This window comes from Carassius gibelio, chromosome B22 (genome assembly GCF_023724105.1).
Source record: "Carassius gibelio isolate Cgi1373 ecotype wild population from Czech Republic chromosome B22, carGib1.2-hapl.c, whole genome shotgun sequence".
In the NCBI taxonomy this organism is placed as follows: domain Eukaryota; kingdom Metazoa; phylum Chordata; class Actinopteri; order Cypriniformes; family Cyprinidae; genus Carassius; species Carassius gibelio.
Genome location: NC_068417.1, coordinates 47108194 through 47113193, shown reverse-complemented (window position 1 = coordinate 47113193; position 5000 = coordinate 47108194). Strand labels below are relative to the sequence as shown.

The following is a 5000-nucleotide window of genomic DNA, read 5'->3' as shown; positions in this document are numbered from 1 at the left end:
TGCCTGGGAATACCAGGTGCTTTAATCTCTTTGGAAAATTTCACGAATTATATAATAATCTTTCATTTAAAAAAAAAAAAAAAAAAAAAGAGTCAATGCCCGATCTCTGAATCTTAGCAGGTTTAGGTATGGTTAGCACTTTGATGAGAGACTGCCTAGGAATACCAGGTGCTTTAAGCTTTTGGGTTTTCTTTCCTACTTATATAATGTACTGGCGATTAGATTGGCTGGTCTTTAAATAGCCCTCTCTTTGCTGCTGTCTTCGCTTACGGCCATACCAACCTGGCTATGCCCGATCTCGTCTGATCTCGGAAGCTAAGCAGGTTTGGGCCTGGTTAGTACTTGGATGGGAGACCGCCTGGGAATACCAGGTGCTGTAAGCTTTTTGGACATTTTTCACTTAGTATATAATAATTTTGCCAAAAAATAGAGTCAATGCCCGATCTCTGAATATTAACAAGTTTGGGCCTGGTTAGTACATGGATGGGAGACTGCCTGGGAATACCAGGTGCTGTAAGCTTTTTGGACATTTTTCACTTAGTATATAATAATTTTGCCAAAAAATAGAGTCAATGCCCGATCTCTGAATCTTAGCAGGTTTAGGTCTGGTTAGCACTTTGATGAGAGACTGCCTGGGAATACCAGGTGCTTTAATCTCTTTGGAAAATTTCACGAATTATATAATAATCTTTCATTTAAAAAAAAAAAAAAAAAAAAAGAGTCAATGCCCGATCTCTGAATCTTAGCAGGTTTAGGTATGGTTAGCACTTTGATGAGAGACTGCCTAGGAATACCAGGTGCTTTAAGCTTTTGGGTTTTCTTTCCTACTTATATAATGTACTGGCGATTAGATTGGCTGGTCTTTAAATAGCCCTCTCTTTGCAGCAGTCTTCGCTTACGGCCATACCAACCTGGCTATGCCCGATCTCATCTGATCTCGGAAGCTAAGCAGGTTTGGGCCTGGTTAGTACTTGGATGGGAGACCGCCTGGGAATACCAGGTACTGTAAGCTTTTTGGACATTTTTCACTTAGTATATAATAATTTTGCCAACAAATAGAGTCAATGCCCGATCTCTGAATATTAACAGGTTTGGGCCTGGTTAGTACATGGATGGGAGACCGCCTGGGAATACCAGGTGCTGTAAGCTTTTTGGACATTTTTCACTTAGTATATAATAATTTTGCCAAAAAATAGAGTCAATGCCCGATCTCTGAATCTTAGCAGGTTTAGGTCTGGTTAGCACTTTGATGAGAGACTGCCTGGGAATACCAGGTGCTTTAATCTCTTTGGAAAATTTCACGAATAATATAATAATCTTTCTTTAAAAAAAAAAAAAAAAAAAAAAAAAAAGGGTCAATGCCCGATCTCTGAATCTTAGCAGGTTTAGGTATGGTTAGCACTTTGATGAGAGACTGCCTAGGAATACCAGGTGCTTTAAGCTTTTGGGTTTTCTTTCCTACTTATATAATGTACTGGCGATTAGATTGGCTGGTCTTTAAATAGCCCTCTCTTTGCTGCTGTCTTCGCTTACGGCCATACCAACCTGAGGGCGCTAGAGAGCTAGTGAGAAACAGGAAGTGTGTTGGCTATAGGGAGGTGAGAAAGGCTCACCCAAACTTTTGTGTTGTTTTTTTGCGTTGTTTTTGTTCAAGATAAGTATTTTTGTTTCTAGTTTTTTGTGTTATTTGTCCTCCCAACAGCTTTGCTGTTTGGGAGGGATCGTTTTAGTTTTGTGTTTTTTGTTAAAATGGACGGATTAACGGCTACAGACATGGATTTGGCAAAAAAGACAAGGCAGCTAACTGAAAATGGACTTTATCAAAGACAACGAGAAAAGGATTACCCAGAAAGGCGAATGAAACGGATCTATACCAAGGAAGCAACGGTAGTGATTGATTTGACGGAGGTACAAGATGGGAGAGCAGAGGACATTATAGAAGCATTGAAAGACAAGATCGAAGTGACTAGCATACTAGCGGTAAGACCAAAAATGATGAAACAATATGAAATTACATTGGAAAAAGAGGAAGATATTGAGAAACTGGAAGAAGGATTGATGATTAAAGGAAAGACTTGTGAAATTAAAAAGTTGAACAATAAGGATTTTGCTGTATCTTTCATGCATCTGCCTGCTTACTTGGAGGATGACGATATTTTAAAGAAGCTGGAGGGATGGGGGGTGACTCCTATCTCACAGATCAAAAGGAGATTCTACCCAGGCACCCGCATTGAGGATGGAACGAGGTTCCTGAGAGTACGGTTTCCAAAAGAGGTGGCTTCCCTGCCCTACAGCACGAGAATGGAGACGGAAGAAGGACCTCAGTATTTCAGGGTGATACATAGCCAGCAGGTGAGAACCTGTAGGTTATGTATGAGCCCTGAACACATGATGAAGGACTGTCCTGACTTCAAATGCTATAAGTGCTCGGAAAGGGGACATTTCGCGAGGGACTGTAATGCGGTGAGGTGCCCGGACTGCAGGCTTGTGTTAAACAAGTGCGAGTGCTGGTTCGGAGAACAACATCAGGAGGAAGAGCAGGGGTGTGGGCAGATGCATGAGGAAGCCGGTGAAGAGGAGCTACACGAAAACACGGAAGGGACACCAAGAGAGGATACCACAAGCACGGACGTTGAAGAGGAAAGTGAAAGGACTGGATCAACGCAGTGCAGTGAGGAAACGGGGTCACTGATGGAAATAACTGATACTTTACAGATTCAACTGGAAAAGACAGAGGATCAGGAGTGGGTCAGCGAGGATGGGAGAATGGACAAAGACAGTGAATGCATCGACGATGCCGGCACTACAGGAATCAATAAAAGAAGAAGACAAACTAAGGTAACACCAAATTTAGAGAAAGCCAAAAGAAAAGTATTAAAACAAGGATGTGATGAAAAACAAGACAGTGGGGAAATGGTAAAGGAAGGAGAGTGAATGAACTGACAAAATGGGGATTTTATGGCTTTTATTTTATTTTATGGTGCTGAAAATTGTGACTTTTAATGCTAGAGGATTAATGAATGTTTATAAATTTGAAAAGGTGAAGGAATTGTGTCGAAATGAAGATGTGATTTTATTGCAAGAGACAAACTGGAAAGAGAATGTTATGGAGGATATTAGAAAAATATGGGAAGGGGAATTACTTGTTAACAATGAAGAGGAAAAAATGGGAGGAGGAGTGGCGGTTTTAATAAGAAAAGACAGAGGTATAAAGACAAAACTTATATATAATGATAAAAAAGGAAAATGTATGGTGGTAGAAATCGAAATGGAAGAAGACAAATTTGTTCTAGTGAACGTGCACGCTCCCAATGGAGAAAAAGAAAAGAAAATATACTTTAATGTTTTAGCTGATGTAATTGAAAAATGGGGGAAGGTGGTGATTGCAGGGGATTTTAACACTGTTTTTAGTAAAATGGATATGGCAAATGGGATGGTTTTTAAATCGGATGGGGGTAGAAAAGAATTAAGGTCATTGATGGAAGAGAAAAATATGATTGATGTGTGGCGGGAAAGAAATGGAAAAAAGAAGGAATTTTCAAGAAGACAGTTGGTGGGGAATTTTATGTGCCAAACCAGAATAGACTATTTTTTAAGTACCAGAAATCTTGAATGTTTCATTGATGGAATATTTTACAAAGAAACGACCTTAAGCGATCACAAAATGGTTTTAATGACGATGGATTTTAAAAGACAAACAAAGGGACCTGGGGTGTGGATTTTAAACACTGAGGTTTTAAAGAATGAAAGTTTTAAAAAAGAGATTGAAATGATATTAGATGGGAGGAAAAAAGACCTGATGTATATGGAAGACAAAAGGCAATGGTGGGAAAATGTTAAGTATGATATTAAGAAATATTCTATGAACTACTGTAATTTATTACAAAAGGTTAAAAGAACCAAGGAGAGAGAAATAAGGAGAACTCTAAAAGAGGAGTTAAATAAAAACCAAGTAGATGTGCAAAAAGTAATTGAAATAGAAAATACGTTGAGAAAAATAGAAGAGGAGAAATGCAAGGGGGCAATGTTGAGAAGCAAAGCAAAATATACGGTGGAAGGGGAAAAATGTAACAGATTCTTTTTTAATCTTGAGAAAAGCAGGGGGAGAGCGGAAACAATTAAAGAACTTAAAAGTAGCAATGGAATGGTGGTCTCAGATACAGAGGGGATTTTAAAAGAAGTGAAATCATTTTATGAGGAACTTTTTAAGTCTGAGGGGGGAGATGAGGAAAAAAGGAATATTTTGTTGCAACAGATAACAAGGAAAGTTGGCGAACAGGATAAAAAAATATGTGAAAGGGAAATAGAAACTGAAGAGATCATACATGCCATAAATCAATTAAGAGTGAGGAAAAGCCCCGGAGTAGATGGTATTGGAAGTGAGTTTTACAAAGTTTTTAAAGAAAAAGTAAGCGTGATTTTAAATGAAATTTTTGAAGAAGTTTTTAAAAAAGAAAGAGTAAGCCCAAGAATGGGGCTAGGATTAATGAAAATAATATACAAGAAAAAAGGAGACAAAACTGAGCTGAAAAATTTTAGACCCATTACAATGCTAAACACTGATTTTAAAATTTTAGCCAAGGTCTTAGCAAACAGATTAAAAAATGTCATGCCAAATATAATAGAAACAAACCAGGCGTATGGAGTAAAGGCGAGATATATAGCAGATGTTACTAGCAGCATTAGAGATATAGCAGGGTATATAAAAGAAAAAGGCAAAAGTGCTTATGTTATTAGTATGGATTTTGAAAAGGCTTTTGACAGAGTTGAACATGGCTTTTTATTTGCAGTTTTAAAGGAATTTGGGTTTGGGAATAATTTTATTAAATGGATTTCGGTTTTATACAGGGATATTTTTACAAAAGTAAAATGCAATGGTTTTTTAACTCAACCTTTTAAAGTTTTAAGATCCATAAGACAGGGGTGTCCATTGTCGGCACAGTTGTACTCATTGGTAGCAGAACCTTTAGGGCTTTTAATAAATAGAGAAAAAAGAATAA

The 5000-nt window shown here is 37.9% G+C and overlaps 2 non-coding genes across 2 annotated transcripts; both read left to right on the top strand.

Annotated features, from left to right (window-relative positions):
* Positions 1–264: 264 nt before the first annotated feature.
* LOC128008435 (5S ribosomal RNA) lies at positions 265–383 on the top strand. Its single transcript, XR_008180171.1, has one exon. It is a non-coding gene; the product is annotated as a 5S ribosomal RNA (ribosomal RNA).
* A 510-nt stretch (positions 384–893) lies between these two features.
* On the top strand, positions 894–1012 carry LOC127994404 (5S ribosomal RNA). The gene has a single exon (XR_008167394.1). It is a non-coding gene; the product is annotated as a 5S ribosomal RNA (ribosomal RNA).
* Positions 1013–5000: the final 3988 nt, after the last annotated feature.